The 13,174-nt window shown below is 36.6% G+C and overlaps 1 protein-coding gene across 1 annotated transcript in view; it reads right to left on the bottom strand.

Moving 5' to 3' along the window:
* Positions 1 to 13,174, bottom strand: part of RAD51B (RAD51 paralog B) — a 1,006,719-nt gene that overhangs the window by 679,912 nt on the left and 313,633 nt on the right. The window lies entirely within an intron of this gene.

The following is a 13,174-nucleotide window of genomic DNA, read 5'->3' as shown; positions in this document are numbered from 1 at the left end:
GCTCGGAGAGGATTGTAATCATTGCAATGAAATGAAATACGATAAGATGAGTGCAAAACCATTCTTCCATGTAAATTATCACTCAATTCACAATAAAAAAAAAAATTTTTTTAAGGTTGAATTGGCAAATGTTGCATTATATATACATTTATAACAACAAAAGAGTAGCTGCTGATGTTGCTTATGTACAACCAAACATCTCCTGGAATCTGTTTCCTTGGTTTGGATGTTTCAGGTCATGGTTTCATGGGACATCCCAGTCAAGTACCTAATTGTTTTAAGTGTTTCTCTTCTACCTCCTAGTTTGTTGTATAGTACCTGGGGTCTTAAACATTGGTCATTCATCAAGGTACAATTAGTCTTCATGTGCCTAGAGCAGAGAGAACGGAGAGTCAGAAATGAGAGGAGAAACTGGAATATGTTTGTAAATGCCTCATGATCAATTTCCTTCTTTGCCAAGAGAACAGCATAACTGGATGGTGCCCAGCTACCATTACTGAATGCCACGATCCAAAGGGGGAAAATATAGAACAGAATTTCAAATTCTTAAGGAACCCAAACTTTGAGACTGGATAATCCCCAGAAATCAATGACCAGAGATAATCTTTAAATCTTAAGTCAAAACTATCCCTTGAAGTCATCTTCAAACTAAACAACAGTTTAGCTTAATTAATAAAGAATGTCTACCCTGAACACTGTGCTCCTTTAAAGAATTATCTATATGTGATCAAATTGACAACAGCCAATAAATAGAAAGGTTAAAAGAGAAGTTTAGGGGGCAGTGAGCTTATGTGAATGGTAATGGAATAATTTGGAGAACAATGATGATACAACTTGAAGAATGGAATCAATGTCACTGAATTGGGCATTTAGAAACTGTTGGATTAATGTGCATTGCTGTGTATATTTTAACCAAAAATACACGAATTCTTAGTTGCTGCTATTGTTAAGTACCATCAAGTTGGTTCCAACTTTTAGCAACCCTGTAGAGGGCTTTCAAGACTTTACATCTTTGCGATAGCAGAAAGCATCATCTTTCTCCCATGGAGCTGCTGGTGGGTTCAAACCACGTACCTACAGTTCATAGCCCAGTGTTTACCATATGGAGACAACTAATTATTTTAAAATACATAAATAATCTACCTGCAGAAGTTTTAATTAAACATAAATCTTACATAATTCTTTCCTGAAGTCAGACTGGCAAGATGGAAAGTTAGCAATATAAGAACAATGGAAAATAACTTAATTAAAATGTGCATAGACTCTACAGGAAATCATTGGTTTAGAAAAACAGGCACTGAGAAATATCCATGGCAAAGTTGGTTCATTTTCAAGACCGCACAAGTTTCAAAAACAAGAAGGTATAGCTTATTAATTCCTTTATAGAATAGAAATTTGGATAGCAATGTAATAAACATATCCAAAATTTTAAATTGACCTGGATATAGTTAAATATAGTGTCTCTGGATGGTGTAGACAGAGGAAGCACATAAGACTATTGGGGTTGAGCCCACCCAGCAGTTCCTTGTAAGAAAGGCCTGGAGAGCTACTTGTAAACAATTAGATCAATGGGAACCTTATAGCGTTCAGTTCTCTGATACATGAGAGATCGCCAGCAATTAGTTTATTTTTTGTTTTTGTATTTTTAAGTTAAATATAGAATCTTGATAATAACCAATAACCTATCCAAATGGAAATGATCTCTTGCATTATAGCTAAAATTGATCTTTTAAGAAACATCCAAGAAATGTGCTACAACACCTACTAAGTATATTCACAGAGATTTATCATAACGGCCCACGTAGACAGCCATCTTCAGTCTTGTTTGGGAAGAAAGATCAACATAACAATTTTCCATATTTCCCTTCTTACTCTTTGGCAAAACATTATTAGTATAGTTTAATATTTCAGTTGTGTGCATAATTTCATAATCCCCCCCCCTTAATTATGTTTCCCTGTGTGATTTCAAATACCTTGTAAGCATACCCTTTCCTATAACTGAATATCATTCCTGTTTCATGTTTGTATTATTAGGTTGCTTTCAAAATTTTAATTTTATAACAATTAAAATCTTGATGGATAACCCCTCCATATTTCTTATTCCTTTAGGATAGACTGCAGATCAATAGACTGCTCTGCTAAGATCAAAAGGAAGGAACATTATTTAGAAAATAACACCTATTAGCTTTTCTTATTATAAACATTGCACATAGCCTCCAAAGAAAAATTTTAAAACACAGAAAATATAAAAGAAAAAGCAGTCACAACCATTGGTATATATCCCTCAGGCCCTCTCAAATATATGGAATCCTATACTATAGTTTTTATTACCCTGAATAAATTAATTACAATTGTAACATAAGCATTTATGTAACATTAAAATTTTAATGATAGCATATGATACTATATAAACATATACTCATATTAATCATTACTGGATATCTGGATTATTTTCCATTTTTAATTATTATGAATAATGCTACAGTACCTATCTTTGCATATAAATGTTTATAAACATGTATGACTGGAACATAGATAGCTATATCCAAGATTCATATTCGCAACCATTCCAAAGAAAGTGAAAATTATCAAACAATATCATTAATATCACATGCAATGAAAATTTTGCTGAAGATAATTCAAAAATGGTTGTAGCAGTTCATCAACAAGGAACAGCCAGAAATTCAAGCCAGATCCAGAAGAAGATGTGGAGTAAGGGATACCATTGCTAATATCAGATGGATCTTGGTTGAAAGCAGAAAATACAAGGAAGATGTTTACCTGTGTTTTATTGACTATACAAAGCATTAGACTATGTGGATCATAACAAACTATGGTTAATATTATGAAGACTGGGAATTGCAGGACACTTAACTGTGCTCATGAAGAACCTATACATAGACTAATAGGCAGTCATTAGAACAGAATAAGGGGATATTGCGTGATTTAAAATCAGGAAAGGTATGAATCAGGGTTGTATTCTGTTGCCACACTTAGCACAATCTGAATGTTGAGCAAATAATCTAAGAAGTTGGATTATATGAAGAATATAACATCAGAATTGAAGGAAGACCCATTAACATTCATTGTGTTCATGCAGAACCTGTAAATAGAACAAGAGGCAGTTGTTCAAACAGAACAAGGGGTTACTGCAAGCCTTAACATCAGGAAAGAGGTACATCAGTGTTGTATCTTTTTATGACACTTATTCAATATGCATGAAGAGAAAGTAGCCTGAGATACTAGGTTACATGAAGAAGAATGAGGCATCAGAATTGGAGGAAAGCTCATTGACAACTGGAGATATGTAGATAACACAACCTTGCTTCCTGGAAGAAAAGAGAATTCGAAGCACTTACGGGTGAAGATCAAAGATTATAGCGTTCAGTGTAGATTATACCTTAATGTAAAGAAAACAAAAATCCTCACAACTGAACCAATAGACAACATCATGAAAAATGGAGAAAAGATTCAAGTTGTCAAGGACTTCATTTTACTTAGATGCAAATCAATACCCATGGAAATAGATATTGTTGTTGTTAGGTGCCATAGTCAGTACTGACTCATAGTGTTCCTATGCACAACAGAACGAAACAATGCCCAGTCCTGGGCCAACCTCTCAATTGTTGCCACGCTTGAGCCTACTTTGCCAATCCATCTCATTGGGATAGCTGATCCTCCACCTTACCTAACATGATATCCTTCTTCAGTGACTGGTCCCTCCTGACAATATGTCCAAAGTATAAGTTTGACCATCCTGGTCCCCAAGAAACACACTGGCTGTACTTCTTTCAACACAGATCTATTGGTTCCTTTGGCAGCCTATGGCACTTTTAATATTCTCCTTCAACACTATAACTCAAAAGCATCAATTCTTCTACAGTCTTCCTTATTCATTGTCCAGCTTTAGCATGTATATGAGGTTATTGAAAATACCATGGCTTGGGTCAGTGCACCTTAGTTTTCAAGCTGACATCTTTGCTCTTCAACACTTTAAAAAGGTCTTGTGCAGCAGATTTGCTTAATGCAATACGTTGTTTGATTTCTTGGCTGCTGCTTCCATGAGTGTTGATAGTTGATCTGAGGAGAATGAAGTTCTTGACAACTAGCAGTCAAGAATCCTAATGACGTATTGCATTAGGCAAATAACGTATTGCATTGGGCAAAAGATCTCTTTATAGTGTTAAAAAGCAAAGCAGTCACTTTGAAGACTAAAGTGTGCCTAACTAAAGTCATGGTATCATTAATTGTCCCATAAGAATATGGAAGCTAGATAAGGCATGAGGAAGACCTGATAGCATAGTGGTTATGAGTTAGGCTGCTAATCTCATGGTCAGCAGTTCAAAAGTACCTGTGGTTCTTCAGGAGAAAGATGAGGCTTTCTGCTCCCACAAAGATTCACTGTCTCAGAAGTCCTATACAGGGTTGCTATGAGTTGGAATTGACTTAATGGCATTTAACAACAACAATTCCCCATGACAAAGAACTGTTGCTATGAGCAGCCAATCAACTGAAAGAAAATTTTTGCAGAGGTGTGGTCTGCTTTCAATATACTGGACACTCAGACAAACTTCCTCCCTATTCTGCTGGATCTGTATTCTGCATGTGGCTCATCATGCAACCTCTGGTTCTTTAGACTGGAGCCAGTAGCCTGCTCTATTGCCTGCCAATTCTGGGAGTCATTAACAGTCAGTCATCTTTCCTGCCCAACCTGCCGGCCTGTTATCTGACCTGCCGCTCTTGGTTCATCAGCCCTGCACATACACGAGTCAGAAAGAAGCCTATAGCCTGACACCTGGCCAATGAACTTGGAACTTGCCCACCTCTACAACTGTGTGGGTCATTTCCTTAATATATACACACATAAGCGTCACTGGTTTTGCTTGTCTAGAGAACGTAGACTAAAACAACAGGTAAAGAAGCACTGACTTAGTCCAATTCCCTAATTTTAAAGACAAGAGAACAAATTAAGAGTTTTAGATAAGTATAACTGAACAGCAGTAGACGTAATGGGACTCTTGTCTAGATCTGCAAGACTTCCTAGACTGTGTTCTTCTCTAGCATCACATTACCTTTCTGTCACTAATTCGGAAAGCTACTTCAAGTTTTCACTCAACTATTCTTTTGCGAACACGCAAAACTCAGATCTTCTCAAGCAAAAACCTAAAGAGGAGGAAAACTCAAAAGTCGATATACAACAAAAATGTACTTAAAAACATATACTATGTATAAGTTATAGAAGCATACCAAAACAAATAAGATATTGTCCTTACTCTCAAGATGTTTGTAACCTACTGAGGGAAACAAAACTCAAATACTTGGTTGAATGGTAATAAAAACCCCCAAATAAAGTGCTATACATACACAACAAACAGAAGAGAAGACTACTTTTGGGTAGGGAAGCAGGTGACATCTGACTTAGGCTTTAAAACAGTATAGGATTTCAAACAACAGAAATGCAGAGGAAAGCACTGGGGATCAGACAGAGCAACGGGACTGAGCAGGAAAGCAGAGGTTGTTTAGGAAAACTAGTCTAGAAGGGCTAAAGACGTGTGTTCCTGGGAGGACAGACAGTGGAGAGCACAGAGACAATAAATTGGAAAGAAAAGGTAAGGCCATGCTATTCCATTTATGTTTTCAAAGTCAACATTAAAAAGTCTAGGCTTTAAGAGTGGAGGTCTCTGAGACCATCAAGGGAGAAGAGCAGAGAGTGGGACCCTACCCAGAAAAGCACTGATGCCTGAGATGGAGGCAGAGACAATGACATGGAGAAATGGAACAGTTGGGGACTTTAGACACAGAGAGGGAGAGGGGCTGTGTGCTGATGACCAGGGGGCAGGCTTGCAGTATATACCCTTTGGTTGACTGATGATGCATGGAGGGGATTGTAACCATGGCAATGAAATGATATACTATAGGATGAATGTAAAACTAATGTTCTCCCATGTAAACTATCACATAATTCACAATAAAATTTTTTTTTTTTAAAAACCCGTTCATCGGCAAGAATAGTTTGATTAATTCCCCTTATTAGTGAACTGTTAAAAGCAACTTCCTAAATTTCAGGATCACTTGAATGATTTCATTTTGAAAGACTATAGCTTTAAGTGATACAAAAGATAGTTAATACTACCAACAAGTTAAAGCTAATAAAATAATATAGTGCAATATATACAAAATAAATACGAAGTATCACTAAAACAAACAAACAAACAAAAAAGTCTAGGCTTGCATGGGACATAAGAAAGTAAGCTGACATTTTGAAGATAACTACAGCACCAGGGAGAGAAAATTACAGCAGGGGGGAATGAAAACCTGAAGATTTCATTAACTTTGTAACAGTCCAAGAGTCATGATGTGGGCCTGAACCATGGCAGTGGTGGTGGCAATGGAAAGGAGACATTAAGTGCAGAGGTGGAATCAAACTGGGACCGTGAGTAACTGGTACAGTTACTGAGGCTGCGATTCAAGTTTGCTGGAAGAGGCTGTTGGCCATAAATAACCCAAGAGAAACAATACAAACATTGAAAGGATGGAAGGCTGGAGGACGCCCAATGATTCTGTCTGGGATAAACTAAGGTATTTTTCACTAAGGGCTGTATTTTATGTTTATTGTATGATATAAAATGCTAGCTTTTGAAATAGTTTCAGTTGGCAAGTGTGGGGAAAACAATATACTTATGTAGAGTCTAGATTCTGGTGTGGCGCTATAGGATCAGCACTGGATGGAGAACCACAAGGTCAGCTGTTCAAACCCACCAGTTGTTCCTCAGAAACCCTACCCATGGTCTCTGTGAGTTGGAACCAATTCAACGGCACTTAATAATAACAACAACATATATTATTGGTGGGAGTAAAAAGGGACTCAACATTTCAGGAGAGCTAATTCATAAAATGTGCACATTTTTCTAGCTAGTAATTCTATTTTTAAGAATTCACCTCACAGATAATCTCACACATGTGTACCTAGAATTAAAAAAAATAGAGAGATAGATATACAATATTGTCCATTAACAGCCAAAGTGTTAAGGTACCTAATGTCCATCAATACTGGTTGCCTAAGGAAATGATACTATTTAAATACAGTGGTATAGTAAACATGTTTTTAAAAAAATTAAGCTGCTTTGTAACAAAAAAAGTAAAGTGCAAAGCAGGAAGTATGGTATGCAACTAACTCTACAACAACCAATAGCAAAAAATATTTATAAAAATTAAATGTGTATACACATGCTTATTTCTACACAGACACTATAGTAGTGCAAACATATTCAAGAGAATGAGCAGTGTCTATAAAAGTAACTGTATTGTTGTTAAGTGCTGTCGAGCCTGACTCATAGAGACCTGTATAGGGTACCCGAGGCTGTAAATCTTTGAGGGAACACAAAACCTCACCTTGCTCCAGCAAAGAGGCTTGTGGGCTTGAACCACCAACCTTGTGGTTCACAGTTCAATTAAAAAAAAATTGAATTCAGCAATTGCCTTTCAATTGAATTAGTTGTAAAGTGCCATCAAGTTGATTCTGACTCACAGCAACCCTGTATAAGGTTTTAAACTCAAAGTTGGGTTTAAAATGCCAACTTTGCGACAGCAGTTCAGTGCTTATCCTACAGCACCACACCAAGACTTCATAGAAGAAACCAGAGGACTGGAAATGTTGTAAGAGCAAAACTGTTTCTATTTTTTTTTTAACCATGTACATTTATTGCTTATTCTACTCATTGAATTTTGAGCTCGTGTGCAAGGTCAGCAGTTCAAATCCACCAGATTTTAATCTATTCACAATTTGGTTTACCAATTTTCTGACTTTTGTATCCCTTTGCAGTTGTCACATACTTCTGACTACTTGGCCTTTCAAGTAGGGCAACCATATTGTTGTCTTGAAAACTCTATACAGGGTCACAATGAGTCAGAACCTACTTGACAGCACTTAACAAGTCATTAAATTGGAAGGCAATTACTAAATTCCGTTTTTTCTCCTACTTACGGTTGCCCTGGGGAGTCTTGGTGTAGTGCTGTGGGCTAATACACTGGATTGTAAAGGCAGTCTGAACCACAAGGTAGGCGGTTCAAGCTCACCAGCCACTCCTTGGAAACACTATGGGTCAGAACTAACTCTGCGGCACTTAATAACAGCAATATGGTTGCCCTACTTGAAAGGCCAAGTAGTCAGAAGTATGTGACAACTGCAAAGGGATACAAAAGTCAGAAAATTGGTAAACCAAATTGTGAATAGATTATACTCCTCAAAGGTCACCATAATCAAACTAAGTGTTCATCAACAAATAGGTCTTCCCTAAAATACACTATAGAAAAAACAGAAACCATACGTCATAATAAGAGATACGAGCAAAATCTTCTAGTCCTGTGACAATTTTTCACAAATTCTTTGTTCCATTAATTAAATGTGCATATAAAAATATAAAAGAAATCTGCAACTTAAAATGTAATTTATTTGCGGGGAGGCAATATAAGGAGCACTGGTAGTGCCATGGTTAAAGCACTCAGCTGCCAACTGAAAGGCCAGTGGTTCAAATCCACCAGCTGCTCCCCAGGAGAAAGATGTGACAGTTTCTGCAAAGATTGCAGCCCCAGAAGACAAGTTCTACTCTGTCCTACAGGGTCGCTAAAACTTGGAATCAGCTTAGTTACAAGTATGGTCTCATTTTGGCAAGTAACAAAGAAAACTTAAAGCAAATAGGGCAACAAATTTGAATTTTATCACATATTTTTTTTACTATAACAATAAATTAAAAGGAAGAGAAAAATATATTGAGCAACAATTTTTCAAGTTAATTATTAGAAATCTATAAAACTCAAAATCTTATTATGAAATGGGCAATATTTTCAAATTCTCCATTTTGTTTCAAATGTTTATAAGTGTAGTTTGACATCTGTTATATATTAAAGAAAAATTCTAAGACTAATCTTCTCTTTAAATCTAAACATACAATAAAATTTTAGAAAGTTCCATACAACTTTGGAGCACTGGTGTGCTGCTATGGAATAAAGTACTAAATAGCAAGGTTGTTTGAACCATAAGGTTGGTGGTTCAAACTCACCAGCCACTCCTTGGAAACCCTATACAGGGTTGCTATGCATCGAGGCCAACTTAATGGCAGTTAACAACATACAACTTTAGGGAGTGCTGGTGGTGTTGTAGGATAAACATTAGACTGTTAAACACAAGGTCGGCAATCCTACCAGTCACTCCACGGAAGAAAGATGAAACTTTCTGCTGTTGTCAGCTTTATCTCACAGCGCCACACATCTATCTCAACAAATGGCATTTTGCATTTCAAAGTACATTTATTAATTAACATTTACATTATATGCAACACATTCTTTGTTGTTGCCGTTAGGTGCCATCTAGTTTAATGACTGAAGGCCACAAGAGTTGTGGGATGACATCAAGAACATCATACAGGCAGAAAGCAGAAGGTCAGAAGATGACAAGAAAGAACAAAAAGAACAAAATGGATGTCAGAAGAAATTCTGAAACTAAAACAATACATTCTAGACAGCATCAAAGACAATTCTGATGATTGTGGTAAAAGTTTACAAATCATTAAAAGGAACTATAATTGGTACATAACACAAAAATAAGTATTTGTTGAAAAGTAACTATTACATTTTCTCTTTAAATGCTTTTCATCAACAATCACCTCTTTTGTCATGAATTAAGAAGCCTAAACAAATTTGATCCAATTTTAGTGTTATTTGGAACAATCATGGCTTTGAGCCTATTCCACCCAAACCAATAAATATTTCTTCAGCAAATTACGCTGAGCTCTAGTACAAAACAGAAAAAAAAAAAAGATTAAAAAAGAGCTGTCATTGCTGACACAAAAGGATTATATCTCACATTCAGAGTCATTTTAGCAATATGTCTTACACTGACAATAAACACATGGGTCGATTCTAGTAGGCAGACTCCAAGATGATGTCTAATGGTGTTCAGAGTACCCTTGTACAGTCCCCTCTCACAATGAATCAGAGTTGGTCTATGTAACCAATAAAATATGGTAGCAATGATGGTATATGACTTAAGAAAAGTAGTGGTTGAAAAAAGGATGGAAAATATAATACAAATAATTTTTGAACTTATATGATTTGAACATATAGTTTATGCACTATATATTCTCAGGAAAACACACACACACACAAAAAAAAAGCATTATAAGTAAATAATGAATACAAATGAACTAGTTGCTGTTGTTGTTGTTAAGAGTCAGTTCTGACTCACAGCGACCCTATGCACAACAGAATGAAACGCTACCCAGTCCTCAGCCATCCTCACATTCATTGCAACTTTTGAGCCCATCATTGTAACATTTGAGCCCACTGCTGTTGTCATTGTTGTCAATCCATCTCACTGGGGGGTCTTCCTCTTTCCACTTTACCATTTTATCATTTAAGAATGATGTCCTTCTCCAGGAACTTATCCCTCTTGATAAAATGTCAGAAGTATGAAAGACAAGTCTCATCATCCTGGCTTCTAAGGAACATTGTGGCTGTACTTTTTTCAACCAAGATTTGTTTGTTCTTCTGGAAATCCATGGTACTTTCAAAATTCTTCTCCAACTCTGTAACTCAAATACACCAACTCTTCTACAGCCTTCCTTATTCGTTGCCCATTTTTCCCATGCAATGAATGGTATTGAAAATACCATGGCTTGGGTAAGGTGCACTGTGGTCCTCAAACTGATATATTTACTCTTCAACACTTTAAAAAGGTCTTGTGCAGCAGATTTGTCTAATGCAATGCTGTAGTCTTTGATTTTCACCAGTAAGTATTTCTTTCAAGATGTCTTTGATTCTAGCAAGTAAAGTTGTGTCATCAGCATATCGCAGGTTGTTACTATGTCTTCTTCAAATCCTGATGCCACGTTCTTCTTCATATTCTTCCTCATAAAATCCATCTTCTTGGATTATTTGCTCAGTATGCATACTGAATAGAGCCCTGGTGCAGCACACCTTTCCTGATTTGAAACAATCCAGTATGCCATTGTTCTGTATGATCGACTGGCTCTTGGTCTATGTTAGTAGTTAGTAGGGATCTTTCTGTTTGCTGTTGCCCATGTATGAGTTACCAATTCTGAAAAGACTTTCTGTATGTGGCACTGCAGAATAACACACTGGACTTCAGGGTAAGTTTGAACTGCAAAGTCGGAAATTCAAATGCACCAGCTGCCCCTCAGAAACCCTATACATGGTCACTATGAATCGGAACCAACTCGATGTCACTTAACAAGAAAAATGAGTAATAAGTAAATAAATGCACTGAAGAAATAAGAGGCACACTATTGGTGAGGGAACTGGAAACAAGGAAGGAAAAAATGATTAAATGAACCGTCATCAGGTGCTGAATTGGAGTTATCAGAATTAATTCATGTTTTTTTCATATGAAATATAAGGCCAAAATGTCACTATGGTGTTCCTGCCCAAGTTGCATAATCTGAATCTAATTTGAAGAAATCATCAGGCAAACCAAAATGAAAAGCATTTTTAAAAATAATAGGCTTTTCTCATCAAAAAGGACAATGTAATAGAAAACAATACAAAAGACTATGAAATTGTTCCAGATTAAAGAGACTGAGAGGCAGAGTACCTGAATGCTAGACTTGAGTAGTGATCTCAGCTATTTCTGAAAAAGACATGCAAATAACTGTTCACTGGAGTGCTATTCACAATTGCCAAAAGACAGAAACAACCCAAGTGTCCACAAAGATGAATGGATAAACAAAATGCGGTATATCCATACAATGGAATATTAGTCAACCATCAAGAGAAATGAAGCACTATGACAACATAGATTAATCTTGTTACATTATACTGAGAGATTACAATTATGACAAATGCTGTTTGATCCTGCATATATAGAATATATGGAATACACAGATAAAAGTGTATTAGTACTTACCTGGGGTGAATGGGAGGGAAAAGAGAGAATTATTGTTTAAGAGTCATTGAATTTCAGTTAAAGGTGATGAAACAATTAAGAAACAGAAACATAGGGCTGATAACTACACAACAGGGTAAACAAAATTAATATCAGTGAATTGTACACATAAAAAATCAGTGAAAGGGCAATTACTATATACAGGTGTACCTCATTTTTCATGTTCTACCTCACTGCACTTCACAGATAATGTGCTTTTCACAAACTGAAAGTGTGTCACAATCCTGCACTGAGCAAGTTTATTGGTGTCATTTTTTCCAATTGCATGTTCTCACTTCACGTCTCTGTTTCACATTTTGGTACTTTTCACAATAATTCATAATACCTCTGCCCACTTAATAGATTAAGTACAATGTAAATACACTTTCTGTGACAAAGAAGTTTGTAACTAGTTGGGGGAAAATATCTTCACTAAAACTTGGCTTCATCTGCCTATGACGAAAGTACACAATAAGGAAAAATCTAAGCAGACCAAGTTAGGGAATAATTAAGAAATCGGACTTGAGGATAAGAAAGAGCTAAAGAAATTAAAAAGAGATGTAATCCCTTCAGGACAAACCCTTCTCCAAGACTGAAACTCAAAGGAAACACATGAATAGGCACGTAAGCTTGCTGGCAAACAAGTTGGTCTACTGGTGAGTGGAAGAGGGGGAAAGGCAGCAATGAAGATATGGGCTGAGTTCAACCACGTTCCACAGACTCCTGTTGACTGGAAATGAGAGAGAGAAGAGGAAAGACTGATTGGTCTGAAATGTGTTGAGACCTGGAGACTCCTCAGCCCATGGACAAGGACATAGCCACAGAGGGCTAGAGCTGAGAGTGATGCATCTAGCTGATATGAACTGAGGGGAGACACACAAGAATACCCAAACTTGCAGATAGTACACATTTGACATAGCTTCCCTGGCTTGATGATCAGAGCTCAACTAGAGGAAGATAAAATAAGCTTTTTTTTTTTTTTCATAAAGGAAACAAGTGTAAATTGCTACAATTTGATGAACTTGACCTATACTTATGGATGTAGTACTTCAAAACACCAACTGAGAGGGAAGGAATCTTCACATCAAGTATCAATCCTATCCCCTCTGTACACAGGGTTGATAGGGTACGGCAACTTAAACATTGGCTACCTAAAATGAGAGTGCAATAAAGGCATGAAGTGACTGGCTTACAAGTTGTCAAGAGGGAGTTTAGTATAAGAGTGTGTGGGGAAAG

This window comes from Chrysochloris asiatica, unplaced genomic scaffold (assembly GCF_000296735.1).
Source record: "Chrysochloris asiatica unplaced genomic scaffold, ChrAsi1.0 scaffold00079, whole genome shotgun sequence".
Taxonomy (NCBI): Eukaryota; Metazoa; Chordata; class Mammalia; order Afrosoricida; family Chrysochloridae; genus Chrysochloris; species Chrysochloris asiatica.
This window is presented reverse-complemented; position numbering and strand designations above follow the sequence as displayed.